At 42.2% G+C, this 17,818-nt stretch overlaps 1 long non-coding RNA gene across 1 annotated transcript in view; it reads right to left on the bottom strand.

The window, feature by feature from the left end:
* Positions 1 to 2,045: 2,045 nt before the first annotated feature.
* The window catches only part of LOC147272730 (uncharacterized), a 62,884-nt gene continuing 47,111 nt past the window's right edge, over positions 2,046 to 17,818 (bottom strand). The window contains exon 5 of the long non-coding RNA XR_015115962.1: positions 2,046 to 3,527. This is a non-coding gene — a long non-coding RNA (uncharacterized LOC147272730). The remainder of the gene's footprint in view (positions 3,528 to 17,818) is intronic.

Raw genomic sequence — 17,818 nt, 5'->3', positions numbered from 1 at the left:
TTAATCAAAAAATGTCCAAATATTCCTCTTTCAGAATTAAAGTGCGACGCTTTGATGTGATCCAAGAGAACCTGTTGAAGAGAGCGGATCTTCTCATCAATTACTGGAATTTCACACTGCAGTGACCTTAATGCAGGGAGGTCAGGCAAAAATATCAGCTGTAATGATGTGAAAATTGAGTCAAAGGCATAGACGAGAGGTGCTATAAAAGCTGCTTTTAGAACAAGAGAATGTGAGAAGGAGAGCAGGTGCGACAACGCTCGGATTGGAGAGTCGATCTATTTACACTCTGGCTACTGCAGATATGAGATGCAGGTCAATGCCGTCCAGGCCCATTATTCACAGAAAATAAAAAATCTGTAGTATCCCCTAAAATCCTTCATCAGAATGTTTGTGCCACCTGCATTCTGTGAAGGACTGCTGCTGCTGCTGCTGCTGCTCTGAGGAAGGCTAAAGGCTTGGAAAAAAATCCTCCCGGCCCTGAGAAAATAAGGCTCTTTGGTACCCAACGTGTTGCTTTACATTCTCAAATATGGATGAAGTGTTGAAATGACCTCACCCCAACCCCAACAGGAGGAGCCCCAGTGTTTCTGAGGCTGACTTTTTTTGTGCAGGTATACAAATCAGGTAAAATGGAACCTGCGGGGGTTTGAGAGTGTCGGGGGGGGGGGGGCAGAAGAGGATTTAAAACAGTTTGAGAATCACTGGTCCAGGTCAAAACGTTTGCATGAAACTACCTTCAACTGGCGGACACGGTTTTGACACTGAAAAATGACTCACTCATTTAGACCAAGTCTTTGGCTTTGGCCCCATGTGGACTTAGCTTGCAAGGACATCTATAAATATGCATCATGACAGGTGTTATGTTCTTTTTTTAATGCTGAAAAATGTCTGTACAACGACCAAATGTTAGCAGTGCTGCTGCTGCTGCTGCTGCTGCTGCTGCTAATATGGATCTGTTTTCCTACCTTAAGACAAATCGGGGATTTTTAATCACCATTTAGCTGAAATAAATTAGACAATCCTGTTCTGATAGAAGAGAAGCTTAGATAGAGTGTGATTTACATGCCACACAACTTTTTCCATCTGTTTTGTCTCCAAGTTGATCACCGCGCGCTACATCTATAATTAGATGCCAGTCATGATGATGAGAATCTTTGTGTTTGAGTTAGATTAAGGTGCTGTGTGAATTAGATTTCAATCTCCAAATAGCCTGGTGTAAGCGAGCATTGTTAGACCTGCTTATGAAGCCCTCAGCCACTCCATTAAGTTGTTTTCTAATTAATTTTTGAGTATGTGTTCAGTGTGTAAATATCACAAAGTTAGTTAGAAAGTCTGCTGTAGCTACGGTGAGAGCATTCTTCGTCCACACAGAGCATTACCTGTTTCAAGTAAGCTGGGCTCTGGCAATGGAGAACCGTATGGTGGACTTGTTCCAGGATCCAGTCACTAGCGTTCGGTTGCAATGATACAGAATGTGGACTGGAGAAAAGCTATGAGTTTATGAGAATTTGCGGTCGAGGAAACGAATGAACCTGGGTTCTCTCAGGTGTGACGATGCCAAGGACGTGATCGTGCGCCTTTGTGGCATTTGTCCCGCCCCTCCTCAGCCGTGATTGGAGGACTGCGAGAAGTGATGACAAAGAGCGCTGTGCAAAGTTTTTCAACTCAGGACTGAATTTTTTTTTTTTTTTTAAATGCCAAAAGCTCAATGTTTGGTGTCGAAAAAGTACTCACAGCCTTGCCACGCTGCTAGTATTTTTGTAGTATGTTGTAACAACAAGCCACTCCCACTGAAAACTTTGAAGAAGACATGCTGGTCCCTGGAGACACACCTTAATGGACCTTAATGTGCTTTGCATGCACGTCCCACCTATCAGGAAACATCAGTGTGGTTCTCTTCACGTGTTCAATCTTTATTTTCAGTAAAAGAGCAGCAAACAAACCATTAAATCACATTTTAGCTCCCAGAAGCAAAATGCTCAATCAAATACTTTTAAAAGGCGGTGATGCATCTTGCATTTCTGAATATTTGCCAAACACGACATTACATTGAGATATTTCCAGGGTAGCGTTTGATGGTGGAAAATGATCCAGTGATCTAAATCATCAAAGGAAAAGTGTCAGATTTCAGTGTCAGTACCTCAGAATCGGAGGGGGGGGCCTCTTTCCCTGAATTTCACAGCCACACCAATGCTCAATGATCACATGGGGAGAAATCCATCACACAAGCGGCAAAGACACCAATTTTCCGTCCTCAACAGACCAGCATGCAACGCAGCAACCGGCAGGTGTGAAATATATTCCCTTGGAATGCAAGAAAATTCTGATGAAGATCTCGGCTTTCGAGAACATGCCTTGTTACTCAGCGGGGTTTAAAAAAAACAAACAAACATGCAGACAACCTAAATGAGAGCATGACAGATGAATGTGCGCCGACATGCTTCGTTGTAGGAAATGGGCCAGGTACCACAGGAGAGGCCGGGCGATGCCTCCTTCTGTAAACTCTAAAGACAGTAGCTCTTTTGAAGTCTGACTCACAGCAAAGATGCGTTAGAGGTGGAAGACGATCCAAATATAGTTGATGGAGGAGCAGCGATGCTTGCAGGAGGCATCACATAACGTTCAGAACACAGCAGATTTACACCGGTCAAGTTGTTCTCATTTCAGAGTGAAAACATGACACTCTTGCTGTTCATCACTGTAAGCGAAGTAAATAAAGGAGCTGGATGATCTTTCAAAATAACATTTTCAATATTCAAGAAAACAGATCTGACAAAATATGAATCTGATGTCAAAACAGGGGAACATTCAGACCAACGAAGGAATTTTTTGACACCAAAACAGACACACACATTTCCATCTGCAATCAATGGTCCATCCACACCAAATGGACATCCTTTCTACAGTTAATATCCAGCCAAGTCAGCACAAGTCATGTCCACATCGTCAGATTTTGACAACTTCCTTGTTCCAAATATACCTTTCAAAACCAGTGTTTACAATAAAAATATATCCAAGTCGTACTTTCCTCTCTTAAGGGCTAGTCAGCCGTTAATGTTGAGAAGGAATAGAAAATTTCAAGGATCGTCAGGCTTCCTGGAGGCCCTGCTGTCTGTCAGTGCAGCTTCTTGAGTCTTGGTTCAAAGGTTGAGCAAAGATAAAAGGCTGTCGAATGGGAGAGCAGACTTTGGGGAGGGAGATTATGTTTGTCGATGCTTGTTAAAAACAAATTGTTGGAGATCATCGAAGGTCTCGCAGATTCTAAACTCAGACCTCAAGCCTTGAACTAAACAAGTGAACAAGGCTGAATGAGAGCCCGCATTCTGTTTCCCTCTCACAAATGGACTGATGTTGCGTCTGCTGACATATCATGCAGTTCACTCTTCAGGGTATTTTGCCATCATTGTAGGGTCATACAGTAGCTGCATCTTCCTGTATACATGAAGATGTCTTTACCTCTCTAACAGCAGCATCCAGAAGGGTGAGAAGGACTTTTCGCCGTAGGAACCAACTTCATTCAATGTCTGGAAACAGGCACAATCACGTAACAGAATCACACAAGGTCAGATGAGGTCAATTATGGATAAGGGCTATTCAGAAGTGAAGTTCAAAATCAATGAAAAACACTCTTGAGGAAATTCTCCTGGTGCTACTAGTTAAAAGGTTGGTCGAAGCACAAGAAGACCCTGCCAATCTTCATCAATTAATTGTATATTCAAGCCATAAAAATGCAAATGGGAATCTTTTCTTTTCATTAAAAGTTTGTTCTTCATATCATAAACAACAGGAGACTTCTGATGCTGCACATTAATTTCATGGCTCTGCAGAGGAATATCTTAGCCTTCTTAGAATTAGCACAATTAACCACCGCTGAATAACGATCACCAGGCCATTTGAGATTGCTTCTGGCTCTCTCCTCGCCATTTCAGTAACCACCTGACAATAGTGAGCGAGTGTTTGTCCAATATATGAACACATGAATTATTGATACACGCTTCTATATCTGCTGCCACTTCCCTTGGGTACTCTCACTTTGTCATGATGTTCGATAATGAAAAGAGTGAAGGCGCAGATTTGTCTTCAAAACACCCGTCTTCCAGCTGTCTGAAGCCTTTTTAACACCGCCGTCCGTCTCCTCGGCTGCGTCTAACGAAGCAACACTCCATTGTGATGGAAAGTAAGATTTTCACTGTCACAAGCTGGGAAATGTTGACAGTCCAATCTATTCCACGGTATTATGGCTGAAAAATCCCTGATGTACCTTGTCATTGTTTCTGTCGGCTTCAAAGAAACCACTGTCTTTAGCACTGTTTTGACTTTTCGGCAGCACTGGGAGAAGCTCTCTCTGCTTTTACTGAGGATACACAAACAGAGATCCTTAAATGACACACATCGTTGCTGACCTGTTGGGGCACGTGTGACGGGACGAGAGAAATACAGGCGGCCAAGGTTAAAAGACGCACAAACATTGACTTTTATGTTTAGCGGAGTCTGAACGACGCTTTTTGAGAAATGAGGAAGTATTAAGTCTTCAGCAGTGGATGTAAAGCATTGATATTATTCAGCACTGGTCCAGCAAGGGCCGAAATGTTTCAGCTCTATGCACTAACAGTGCATGAAAAACAATTCAGAAAGGTCAATTTGGCACAGTTTAACACATTATTTGTTAACTGCGACACTTAAGAAGTCATTAGCAGAACTAAAAGGTAAGTATTTATTTAATCAAAAACAGTTTCAGTCCCTTTATTGCACCTCTGATGCACCCCTCTGCCTTACACACATTCTTTTGCTCAGTCAGTATTCTTGTGAAGCACCATTTCTGCAATTTGCAGAACACCAGATATCAGAGAAACCGCCTACCGGTTTGTGTGAACGGCCGCTAAAAAACACTCCCCAATTACTTTTTGTCAAGGACCTGTCTTAATAGAAATCTCACCAAATGTCCTCCATGGAGAAAACAAACCGGAGTGACTCCTAATAAAAGAATGTGTTCTGTTTTAACAAGTGATAAGTTTCACTGCTTCCTCACAGATATTTTGCATGTTGCTGTCGGGCAGGTTTCACAGTAACCTGAAGGACTGCTGGCAGGTTTTCAAGCTTTCTTGCCCTTTCAAGCAACAAAGTCTAGGAGACTGTCCTTGGGGGGACCAATCCAAACCAATTGCGCAATTCTGAAACATAAAGCACAAAGGATTTTTCTGTCACTCTAACATGTGGCTGCAGGCTCACAATGTGCTCACACTGAACCGTCTACATGCTATATTTGTGGCAACAGCATAGTCCTTTGTGACCACAGGCCAACAGGCTATGGTTTATGTCGAGCTCTGTATTGCCACAAGCTTTGGGGAGCGACTGAGACCATGAGACTGGGGATACGAGAGAATGGATGGCCAGGCTGCAGTGACAAATCCAAAACATGCCTTTGACTCTGGTCCTCATCTTATGTATGTTGTTAGGGCTGCTGCACATGCAGCTAGCCATTACCGGGCCCATCTCCTTGTCCGCTGACATATTTCTCTACCTGTGGACAAGATTCAGCACATAATTCTCTGGTTCAAGTTTAAAAAAAGAAAAAAATATAACATGCTTCAAAAATAAAAAGTAGTGTTTGACATCAGCTCATCCGAATGAGAGAGCAGAACCCGATATTCATGTTGGGGAGAAATCCATCTTAGAGGAGGCAGAGGCAGCCATTTCACTCCAGACAGATGCCTGGATGAGGCACAACAGAGAAAAATACCAGTTCTTCTTGACAGGAAAGAAGCTCCAAACAGCATCAATGTCACTTACACTGCTTTTTGTTCACATTTTTTCTCCACCTGCGTGATGCTTCTCTGCCTGCAGGGGTTGAAACCAGTCGGCACAAAGTGGGACAAGTTCAGCCAAGTTTAGGCCGACACCAAGTGTATTACGTTCAATCAAGGCAAACTGGTGTCACAGAGGAGGTGTTTGAAGTGTTTGAGCCGCTATGTACAAGGCACTTAGAGGCTTTCATTGTGACTGAGGTCAGTGCTATTAGCCTGGAGCCAATGAGGCAAGTAACCCCGGGCCAACAACTTTGTCTCAAAGTGGATTTGGTGGGTGTATGGCGAGAAGAGGGGTCAAGCACTTATAAACTGTCTGCTTGTATGTAGATCCATTAGCAGTGACGAACATTATCAGCAATTTCTAACTTCAGCAGCAGCAACTAATTCAAATATACTATGTTTGAAGAGATGCAAGCGACTCAACCTTATAAAACCGTGTATCTCAAGACTTGTAATTTGTCATAATCAGGCCTAAAATCTCCTCCATGACTCTCAGCACTTATCTCCAAATGCTTGCATGTGAATGTGCAGTGCTCGTGTCACTACATTGGGATAAAATGGGACAGTGAATCTCATTTTACTGCAATTCTATAGCTCTGCTTCAGCAATCCGCTTTAGTTTCTGCTCGAGAAACATGCAACAAGATGGACAGAGTCAGGGTGCGTGGCAAAGAAAACAACCTGAAACTGGTAGGATGCAAGATTGTTGATTAAATGGACACGATGACAGGATAGGACAAAGAGGGATGACGAATTTTGGAGGCGAACTGAAACAAAAAAAGCCTGTTTTTCCTCATGGAAACATAAATTATTAAGGGGAAGAAGTGCATTTTGTGCACTTTGGAGCAGCCAGGCTCTTCTGGTTCATAAAAACTCCTCACACTTTTTGGATCGTCTTATCTGTGGTCGCTCAGGACCCCCCCCCCCCCCCCAAAAAAAAAACCCCTCTGGGACCAGTACTTGGAAATACATACACTGGTGAAAAAGCAAGCAGGGAAAAAGATGACTGTGTATTTCTCTAATTGGTCCAAAACATGCAGCTCCAGTGACTCCACAGAAGCCAGAGTAAACCTCACGAGCCAAGTCTTTGAGAAGGCCAATCCTGGCAGTGTTTTGTTTTGTTTTGCTCCAAGAAAAGCCAATATCTCAACCGCAGTGTCCAGGTGGACTCTGGTCCGGCCTTGGACATTTATTGCATGTAACTCCCTCCTATTCTCTCCCAGTCATCCCTGTCTACATCAAATACAAGTTAAAAAAAAAAACAACAAAAAAAACCTAAATCTTAAGGGAAATAGCAGTAAGAAATAGCAGCCACAGAAGCTGTAACCTTCCTCCCACAGCACCATATGTCACTTCTGTCAACAAAGTTCCTCTGCTGCAGAAATGAGAAAATTCAGGAGTGACCTATGACCTCTCAGCTTCAGCAGCTTTTAAGCATTTGCATTTTACTGATGGTTTTTTTTCCCCATTCTTCACAAAGCAAAAATAAGGTGCAGTGAAGCAGCTTAGTAAAAACACTGATAAGGGTGACAGCTTCAACAATGAACAGTCTAATGATGATGAACAGCAATTAATTTAGGATAGGGGTAATGACTTCCTATGTAAAATGGATTCATAATGGATGGAAGCATCTTTGCCCTTACCTGCTCTTTAGGTATTAAACAACTTCACGTCTTTAGACTGCACTAATGCATTGTGTCAGCAGTCAGAATGTTGGTGCCGATACTGCACATACTGTACGGCAGGAGAAATGTGATCAGGAAACTTTACACTCATTTATTTATTTAGTTAAGGCTTGCTTTAATACAGAAAAGGTTAACGCCGATAAGCACTGTTTCAATCAGACTGCATCAGTCAAAATAAGCGTTAAAAAAAAAATTTCTTCAACTGTTCTGGAGTTATTTTTCTCCCCTGGCTGGAAACTGATGAGGAATGCTTGCTTATTTACTGTACAGTGAGTTGGAAGTCGTGTTTCTAATACAAACAAACAGGGGCTGAACATAATTAATATACCTTCTTCCTCTGTGCACGTAACAAACCCCTGAAACTGCTGAACAGGTGAATTCTAACTGCTTAAAATCCTGTGATTTACTGGAGGGTCTCTTCATTTCTTAACCTTGTATCGTTGACCTCATGTACACCTGGTACCACCATCCATCCTGAGCGTGCACGCTTGGCTTTGACAAGCATCTCCACATCTGCTCTGTATGCCAATATGCACCTAAAGTACCTCCCTCTGACACGTGAGAACGTCGCTCCAAACGAGCAGAGGTGAACCACGTGTATTTGTTGCTCGGTGTTAAGGCTGACCACTTGTGATCGGATCACTCAGTGCGGATCTCAATAACAGGTACCCACAGGGTCACTGACTCCGTCCTTTAATACGACTCTCTCAGTGGTTGTCTCAAGTACTGCTGATGACACCTTTAATTTAGCAACATTCTGCACTCGTCCTCGGACACCTAGAATAAAGAGGCCATGATCAGCCGAGAAGGACAGGTGGTTCTTCATTGTTGAGAGAATCAAGGAACGTACCAGGCTGTCTCAATCTGAAGTCATCGCTCTTCCCTCACTAAACACATACCAATCACTTCCAGTCAGACGGACTACATATTTGATGAATCCTTCCCTCCGTTTTCATCATGAAATGAACGGGCTGTGCTTCAGGAAATCACTTTGGATTGACAGCGCTTTTTTCTTTTCAATAATCACATTCACTGAGGACAAATTCAATGTTAAATATTTAGGTTTTCAAAGCCAGCCTCGTGTGGTGAGGAAAGAAGCAAAACATTACGAACTTAAGCTGCTGTCTTGGGTTATCACAAACAAGCCAGTTGGAGAAACAGCGGCAACATCCAAGGTGTTAAGGTGTGAGTCAGAATGAAAGGAACTTAAAGCCCTGACGCCACACCTCTCCATCCATTTAAGTGAAAACCACTGATCCACATAAACCCAACAGCTTCCAGCACAATTAAGAAACACATTAGTTACTCATCGCCGTATCATTTACCCCGTCACCCTCCTCGCACAAGTCTCACAGAAACTCTTGTCACAAATAATTAAGCCAATGAAGACGGGAGTTAATTAAATTATGGGCAGCAATGTCTCGTTTCTTGCAAAGTCATTACAATCGCACGGCCTGGGATGGAAGGTGGAGGTTATTGACGTCTGCCTTTTTGTTTTTTTTGGAAGGTATCAACCTGAATGAGTCACATTAAAAGATGTTGGAGGGACCAAGCTAAAGGGAAGAGGCGCATTTTGATGCAGCAGTGCATTCTGCTTCCCGCTGTGAACCATCTGTCTATCCTGACCCGATGCCCCTGTGCATATATCTTTGCATACATAGACTGAATCACCGCACCAATGTTATTCTTCAAAGCGAAAGGAGTGATTCGGGTAATGGAAATCTCAAGGCTTATTCTTCAAGTGCCATGATTTAACAAGAATAATTTGTCATTTGAATCTTTACAAAAGTGTCTGGACAGAAATATTCAAAACAAGCCACCCCACTGGCAAAATATTTTTTAAAAAATCTAATGAATGTTAATTAATTTTAGAGCTAAATGTGCCAAATCTGCAGAACTGAAACTTGAACATGATCATGACCATGAGCTCCCGTGATCCCACGTTACCTCATGCCATCATCCGTTTCTGTCTCCATTATTGTTTTGATCAGAGATCCCTTGTGGCAGACATCGCAAAATGTCTCTTTAATTTAATTCAATTTTGTCTCACTCAAAAATTGTATTTTGCCATCAAGATTTTCCACTTTTAATCTACTCTGATTGAACCTTCCACCTCTGTTGCTTACACAGATGCATGTTGTGATTAATCTAAGAAGAGGAAGAAATCAATCCACATCACTACTCGCTTAAACTCCGTGCAAATACCAAGGCTGTGCCATCTCCGTTGATACACACATATTGAACAGTCATATCAGTCATACGCACAAATTCTTAATTGAGGCCAGAGGAGGATTAATGGATGAATTACATGCTTTGCTGATCCCTGCTGGGAGATTCTGTTTGTGGCTGCCCCGCGCTGCAGGAAGGTCAGAGCACAGGGTCAGGCGCAATAAAACACCCCACGGGCTAATGGGGGGCTTCTTTCTAAAGGATGCTCTTGAGCTGAATGGATCTGTGCCAACATGCCTGGCGGACTCCACGTGGTAAAGGAGGGTGTCTCTATGAAACCATCCCAGCCCATCTTAAACAGATTTGGGGGACTTAATTAATACTGCAGTTAATTGGGTACGTCTTTACTGATGTGACCGTTAAAGTTGCAACATCTACCCCATCTTGAGCGTGCTTCCATGATTCAGGCCAAAGTCGTGTTTCCATGTCTCTGTCATTTCAAGCGAACAACGGAAATTTCGCCAATGTACGTTTTCAGGAGATGGCGATGTAGTAAAACTCATGCATGGATGTAACAGTCAGCGTCGAAGAAGAGGAGATCTCGAACTTCTGAAACTAGTCATCTTGGCGATCAACCAGCCAAAAACGACAGATTTGGGAATATAGCGTTTTTATTTTTTGTGCATGCTGTCTGGAGACAAAGGCAAAGTTTGGGAATGTCTGAGTAGATGCAGACTGTGGTTCCCATTTTACCCTTCCCTTTTAAAAAAAAAATGCAGAAAAACAAATGTAAAAATAGAGGTAGCCTTCTGAAAACAGTCGTTTCCATCAACCTTCTGTCATGCAATACCCTAATGGAAACATGTTCCGTTTCACCAGACCTCTGTGCTGCTTTGCAGGGGGGATAAGACACAGCAACATCTGTCCCTTTCAGAGCGCCTAACTGCCTGCATGCTGGCGAGAATCTAATCAGCCTCCTGTAACATCATCCAAGCCTCCTCCAAGACTCTCTGTACAAACTCAGAGCTCTCCCTCCTCTGTCCTGCATGTCCAAAGTATCTACAGCTTTCTGTATCATTTCCTATGAGCCACCAATTGTCTTCTTACGACTTTTATTGTACAATTGTAAGCTTGCTTGCTTTTTCCCTGCTTAGCATTGATTTGTCATATTCACCAAACAGCTTATTAGTGTGCCACAGCAGGAATTAACATTATCAGTCATAGCAGAAGTAATAGCAGTATTAATTAGCATTGCCCTGCTGGGCAGGTATCAACCTATCTGCCGAGTTTCTGCTCAGAGAGTGTTTTGTTAGTTTAGGAAAGTGTGTTGTGACACAGTATCATTCCTAGCAAACCCTACCCCGAGCCACACAAAAAAACTTTTTTGTAGAATGGCTTTGCTGCTCCCTCCCTCGCTCTCTTTCCCTCTCACACACACCCGACACACACACACACACACACAAAATTCTCAAAACGATTACAAATGAGAGCCAGGGGGGCCAAATCAAATGTTCAAAATAAAAATTAAACCATTTATGTGACCGTTGTGCTAAAGAGCATTTGTTAGTGTGTGTGTACTCTCCCAAGGATAACCACTGCTGCTTCTTCTGCACACATGCTGCTGCTTTAAGAGCAACACTGCCACTGTGCATGTGTAGAAGAGAGGGAGGTGTGCTGCTTTCATCTCTGCAGAGATGCGCCGTCTGTCTTTGGGATTAGCCAACTACTGAATAACAGCACAGTATCCCAGGAATTATGTTCACATTGAACACTTCTCGAGGTCATGATTTACATATAATACCGCTGTTCGGCGGCAATGTGGCGCAGCAAGAACAGTCTCTGCCGTCTCAAAGGTCTGCATTCAGTTTTAAAATGGCAAGTAAGACTTCAGCTGCTCATTAAGCAGCTGTAAACTTGAAAAAATAATTTAAAAAAAAAGAAATACTTCGTCGGATTTCTGTTGCAGCTATTTGAGCGATTTTCCTTGGCAGATTTTCTTTAGATTTTAATCAGTGCTTCAACAAGCGAGGGCGCTTTCGTCAACAAACATATGATTTCATGGAAACGATATTGTTCCTTTGACAACCACATTGGAACTTGAGGGATTCTGAGTGGATTTTTCACAATGTCTCTTTCATCCCTCGATGGACTTTGTGCAGTACGACTGATTTAATTCTCTGTTGTTGACTGCTAAATTCAGCAGATATTCCTGGACCCTGACAAGATTCTCTGATTCTAGCTGGTAAAATAAATTAGCTAGACTGCTGCAAACTCATTTAGCACAAATGCTTATTGTTTTCTTTTGTTGGATGTTTTCTTTTGTTGGATGCTTAAACATGAGGAATATCCTCCGCTGTCAGCCAAGGCTGTGTGCTTTTTGCCAGCTTTAGTGTTACACCTTTGCACACTGTGGCTGACAATGGTCAACAAAAAAAGAATGAACATGAGTCTTTTGTAGCTTCGGGTACCGCGACGCTATTGTACTTTTGACAAAATGGAGGTACTTGGAGGACCACTGCTCGATTTGATCAAGCATCAGACGGGTAATGTCTCACATCAGGCCGATGATCTCTGGAACAGAAAAAGGCCATTGTTCCTGTTATAAAGAACTCAATGCTCACAGTAACCCAACAGGTGGTTTCAGCTGCACCAGTTACTCCCACCAGATAGGTGCTGTGATTTTATGGATGGATACTGGCTGATCTATCAATGTGACACCTGTTCTTTCCTCTGAGAAACAGTAAGACAATAGGCAGGACTGGAGGATAACAAGGCAGCAGAAAGCGGCGATAACAAGGCTCCTGACAGGCAGCTATAAGCTAAAGAAGCAGCAGGGAGCTACCCTCTCATTACTAGTTTCTCAACCTCCAATTACAAAGCTAACCACATTTGCTCCAAATTATGCATGTGTGCAAGCCTAGACACCTCCTCAACAAAGAGCTGTGAGTGGTGGGATTAAGTGGAGCCGACAGTGGAGCTTTTTAGGTTCAAATGTGACGGACACGCATCATGGAGTTGAGTGAATGTGATCGCAGTTTGGCATCAGGACGGAAACATGACAACTCATTTGTATTCCTACTCTACAGCACCACTTCTGTCATAGTTTTTTGACTAAAATATTTTGGGACACATTTTCACTATGTGGGCGAAGATCAAGGGAGAGTACATTTGGGATAGGAATTGCGTCTCTTCTTCACCCATTCTCCAGTAAAGTTACTAGTCTAACTAAAGGACAGACCTTAGTTTTGTACCCGTAAATTTGAGCTCACATTCTTATGATGGGCATTATATATTCATTTTATCATTGGGATGGCTATTAAAGTGTTTTAGCACTTCATTTTCAACACATTTAGAGACAAATAATGCAATTTATTGATGTATTCTTGCAAATAAGTGAAATCATCTGTATAATATGGAGATTTTACAGTTATCAGAGGATTTCTATTCCCTATCTGTACCTGCTTTTCCCTGAGCATAATCAGAGCCTAATGGAAGGATGTGAACACTGAACCACTGTGCTGCTTAGATTAGACGATGGCTATATTTGCATATTTGTGTATTTAAAGAGAGAGAGAGCTGCATATGTGTGCTGTAAAAAGCCCTCCGGTCCATTGACGCTGAAATGAACCGGTCTTCAATATTGAAGGGTTAATGGGATATTCACCTTGGGGATGCCAACATGAGGAAAAGCCCTCTGGGGGAAGTCATCTGCAGCTCCACCATCATTCCAACCCCAGGTTGTCTGATTTAGCTGAGGGGAGCTAACGTGATACTTTTAACTCCATAATATCTTACAAATCCATACGATGTGAGACAACCTGAAAGCCGAGTGGTTCCAGCTCATATCACGCCTCTCACACATTACCTGTCTCCCTCTCCACGAGAACCATCAAAGAAAAGATTCCTCACACTTCCCTAATGAATGAGACGTATGCATGTTCTAGTACCAGGAAATGGTGTGAACGGCACTTACGCTCCTTTTCAGATAGAACTCTGTTTGTGTTGTGAATTATTGAACAAGAAAAGCTACATTTCAAGGGAAAGAGTGTTCAACTGCTTTTAGCAACAAAAAAACAACAACTGTGGGCTTCACACGCTGTGCCGAAGAAATTTGCAGTGTTGAAGGGAAAAATTCTTTCCTTCTCAAATATTAACCTGCCTTTGCAAAAATTACAGAAGCATCTGCTTCCACTTCGTCCTCTTCAAGAAGATTTTCCTTTTTTCTTTCCTGAAAACCACAGCTGCAATTTCAAGCATTCTAAAACAGTTGACCTGAGTTCAAGACGATGTCTTTTTTCTTTCCTTCATTATTTGTTTGTAACTCAAGAGGAGAGAAAGAGCAATCCGCGTATATCAAGCTGAGCTACTGGAGACTCAAGGCAAACTACAGCAAAAAAAATATCATCGGTACCCATGTCTTTGGTTGTTGTTAAACACAGCACACCGCTGAATAAAAAAGATGGGGATCATAGCGGATGATGTCTTTGAGAGTTTGTAAACTGACATTTTTGATCAGTTTTGCCGTGTTTAGCCACCAATCGCCATTAGCTTCAAGCTACATTTTTGTGGCTGGACCTTTCTGCATCACAAAAAAATCATGCAGGAGAAAGAACAATATCCTTTCGAGTACTTCCCCGGTCCAGGGAGAACATGCAGACACAGAAAGACCCGGTGCTCAAGCTGGGACTCGAACCCAGAACGTTCTTGTTGTGAGGCGACAGTGCTGACCACTGCACCACCGCTGCCCCTATTGCCACAAGTCCTAATTCAGTATTTTTTTGCAATGACGCACTTCTGTACTTGAGTTTCCCTCCACAGGGTCAGTCTAATAAGTGTTTTTTGTTTTATTTAACAAAAAGTACATTGGATTACAGTCACTGACGCTCTCTGTAATTGTGTGACACATTTACATCGCCAGATGCACATGAAATATTGGATGTCCACCTAAGAGCGTTGCTTCTGGTGTGGCTAAATCAGCTCCAACAAAGGTGTACGGGGAGTAGAAATGAAGCCTGCCAATATTGGCTTAGTCACGGTCCTGATAACACAGAGATGTAATGATGTCAGTAAACATGTTGTAAAACAGATATATCTGCACAGGCAGACAAACTAAAACACACAAAATTACACACCATCCATCAGTGATGTCTGCCTCTGTTCTTTGCTCTAACAGGAAAATCTTCTCTGCACATAAAACCTTGGCAGCCAAAAAGGTTACCGCTTTTTTTATGTGCGGTAGATAATCTAATCTGACCACACTGCCCGTGTTTTTCTGATGTATTCATGAAATAAATGAAAAGCTGGTGCCACCTCGCCAAGACACAGCGTTAATTTGTTCCAGTTGCTATCTGCTATATAAGCTAAAGCGATATGTTGTCAAAGGTAATGTTAATAGTGTTAAAGTGTAGGGGGATTTTTGGCAAGCATTCATCTCAGTGGGAAATCTCCCATGACATTTGTTCCTGTAGCAGACAACGACTGTACACACAGGCAATAATTACAGTGATTGCAGCAAAGGCCAAATGAGAAGCAGCCACCTAATTTGCAGATTGAATATAATTTCTCTCAGGTTTATTACTGCAGCTTATCTCACCTTGACATCTGCAAGATTAAAAATCAGTGGAGCTCATTTATTTGCTCATGTTTGTTTCTCCCCACAGAATGGAAGATGGACACTCGTGGCAAGTTTGTAGCAATTCCCTGAAGGTGTTTAGAGATATGGAAGAACACCGGGACGAATGGACGGTAGCATAAAGAATACAAAGCCTGAGAGAGACGACATCACCCACTGTGCCGAATAGGCCACTAATAGCAACTATTAACAGCAATTAAACTATAGATGAGTACATAAATGTTTATGTAAACAGGACATAATCAAGGGTTTTCACCTGACTGACATATTAAGCTAAAACAGCACTCTGGCATCAGTTGTTTGATTGTTTCTCCCACCTTTGGCCCCTTGTGACTGTTCATTTTTTGATTTCCACGCACTGTAGATGAGGCATTTCTGCCATCATGTATGAAACCTTTCCAAGCAGCAAACAAAGGGGAAATATGTGTTTTAACAGCAGGTTGTCACAGTGTGAAGTCTTAAATACCTGCTGCTGCCCACTGAGTTGTGGTATGCGACTGGCACGAGGCCCACACTGCTAATTATGTGTGTTTTTGTTTATGAGAGTTCACATGAGAGAGTAACGCCATTTCCTACGGACTGAACATCACCATGGCACAACGAAGAGTGCAATCAGCCGAGAAAAAATTGACTATAACAGACCGTCCTCCTGTATCCAACAAGCACCAACAGGGACGTAGCTTAGCAGAGTGGATCTCACTTCGTTAAAATACAGGAGGATATATCGTGAAGGAGGGATGACTTTGAATAAAAGAGTGAATAGTTTTCCCTGAAACTCCAGCTGGCTGATGTCTCTCTGCCAAATGTTCAGCTGTGTTTACAATGAAATTACTTTTGGTTTGATTCCATGTTTTTTAGAGCTGCAACGGCAAAGACAAACTCTGTAATTTCTCTGGAGAAACAAGTAAATACAGTGAAATATAATAGCATGCCTACTGACACACACATTAACCAATACTTGATTAATCCCATGAAAGTGTAACACTTTACAGTACAATGAGGGTACAATAATAAGAGTTAGTTCATGCTTGGTGATTTATAAGCATTACTTAAACTGAGCTAACCATTTACTAATGCTCTTTGTGACCTTTTTGTTCAGTGGGGAACCCATTAAGTTAAGATGAACACTATCAGTAAATAATATTACATCAAAGGTAATTTTCACCCTCACTATTATGTTTTTAGTAAATCTGTTGGTGTAATAAAAAAAATAATTAAAACTTTAAAAAAATCGACAGTAATCTGATATTGTCAATTGAAATAAATGCACGTGGCTTGAAAATAGCTGAAAAAACAAATCACACTATATTAGCAGTGTATAATTCCTTTTTTTTTTTCCCTGGGATGTCACGTTTCGATGACGTCACATCGATGCTGGTGTCATCACCAGATATTCAGAGTAGAAGGGATGAAGGTTGATACCAGAGAATATGTTCATTTCAATGTTAAAACATTTAGTTTGGAGTTGGTGCTCAGCATTATCTCCTATTCAACATTTATTTCCGAGCTCCGAGGGTGTCATAGTGACTTTGAGGCTGTCTCAGAGACATGATGTAGCTTATACTGACACCTCTTCTTCATCCCTCTGAACATATATCTTTCCGCCAGTAATGAACTGTATAACCGTGCTGCTGCCCTCTTTCATCACGGCAAAAGGAGGAGGTCACTTCTTTATCTTCTTCCTTCTTGAAATAAAACCTGCTGCAAGAGTAAAAGAATTCTGCAGCAGGAGTGTTTGCTTGGACGGTGTTATGTAATGCTTTTGTTTGGCAATGACATTTCTGACTTCCCTCGAACAGCTGGAAATCCATTTCCCTCACTCCAAAGTTAAACATGCAAAGTGTTTGTTTCTATAATTTATGCCGTGTTTGCTGCAACAAACGTGTGTACACAGATAAGCAAACAAGGCATTCCTCCAACCGTGCTTAAGAAGTTGACTTTATTCATTTTTCATCAGTGCAGACGGAAATTCAAAGTGCTCGTCAGATGAAAACCATGTATTCATCGAGCGTCTCTTCTGACGCTTTGCTCTTATTGTCACTCAGGTTTTTAGGATCAAGGGTCACCAAAGTAAACGAGGACAGAGGAGGAGGACACCTATCAAATTACAGAATTTAATAGCCAAAATCGACCGCCGAAATCAAAGCAGATGGGGCAAACAACACGCAGCGTCAACCTTGACCGAGTCTGCAGTCATCACTGAAAATAAATACAGCACACTGTCAGAGTGAGTTGACAGCACTGGCATGCAAGATTCTTCAGCAGCAAGCAGCCTTGAATCAATAGTCAGTTAAAATCACGCATTCAAAGAGGAACTCACTGAGAAGTCATCCTCCCACACACACACACACACACACACACACACACACACACACACACACACACACACACACACACACACACACACACACACAGACCACTGCTTTGATTCAGCTCTTCCACTGCTCCTCTCAGGGATCAATAGCAGCATACAGCTACTGTAGGTGGCCTCCACCAAGGACAATAGCCCTCTACTACATCACA

Source organism: Aulostomus chinensis, chromosome 1, assembly GCF_037954235.1.
Source record: "Aulostomus chinensis isolate RoL2024-O1b breed Wild chromosome 1, RoL_Achi_v1.0, whole genome shotgun sequence".
NCBI classification, from domain to species: Eukaryota; Metazoa; Chordata; class Actinopteri; order Syngnathiformes; family Aulostomidae; genus Aulostomus; species Aulostomus chinensis.
The sequence above is the reverse complement of the archived record's forward strand: the minus strand, read 5'-3'. Positions and strand labels throughout refer to the sequence as shown.